Raw genomic sequence first — 890 nt, forward strand, 5'->3', positions numbered from 1 at the left:
GACCCTTACGTGTTTTAAAATGGGTTTAATGAACAAGATAAGGATAATCAGTTATACATCATTTTTGTTTTTGTGTTGTTGTTTTATCTTCATTTAGGACATCAAAAGTTCTAGTAGCCAATCAAAGAATCCTTTTTTATAATAAAATTTTTGCCTTTCTGTTTAACACAGGCTGGCTAATAAGGACCATTACGTAGCAATATGGGACCTATTATCAGATCAATCATTCAGTCCTTTTTGGATATGGTGACGGAGTAACGATTCTAATCACAGAGGTTTACAGAGACACTGAAACGGAGTAAAGAGTAAGTGAGATCTTAGGTGTTGAGGATGAGATAAATTGTCGTACAGGAAAACGACAAAAGTTGTATAAAATCTTTATTAAGATCTAGCCTAAAATCAGAATATAGCACATCACTCTGTAGACAATATATATATACAAAAAAAGAATCAACATCATTTTTTTCTTTTTGTGAAACACGAACGCTTTAAATGCCCAATATCGCCGTGCTCACTCAGCCGAAAGAGAGAACTGAAACGGTTTCTAAGTGTCTCGAGTTTTTTAATTTCCAGCGATGGAGAGGTCCACAGTCTGGAAGAAGGCTGGTTGGCGGTGGCTGTTTTCTCTACGGTGGGGCGAGAAGGGGTAATAATGGAACGTAGGGAATTCGGGGTTGTAGAGGGAGGAATAGGAACGCTAGAGAATGGAATGGGTGCGGAATGGAAGGAAGCAGCTTGCCTGGTGAGGGAACTGTGGTTGGGTAGGGTTGAGAACTGCTCTGCTGGTGTAGCTTGCTTTTTAGTGGGGGTGGGTTGTGATTTGGTGGGTTTAGGTCCAAGGGGTGGGTTCTTTTCGAGGGTTGAAGTGTTGGCTGGTCTTGCGGGTTTTG

The sequence above is a fragment of the Penaeus monodon genome, chromosome 22 (assembly GCF_015228065.2).
Source record: "Penaeus monodon isolate SGIC_2016 chromosome 22, NSTDA_Pmon_1, whole genome shotgun sequence".
Lineage (NCBI taxonomy): Eukaryota > Metazoa > Arthropoda > Malacostraca > Decapoda > Penaeidae > Penaeus > Penaeus monodon.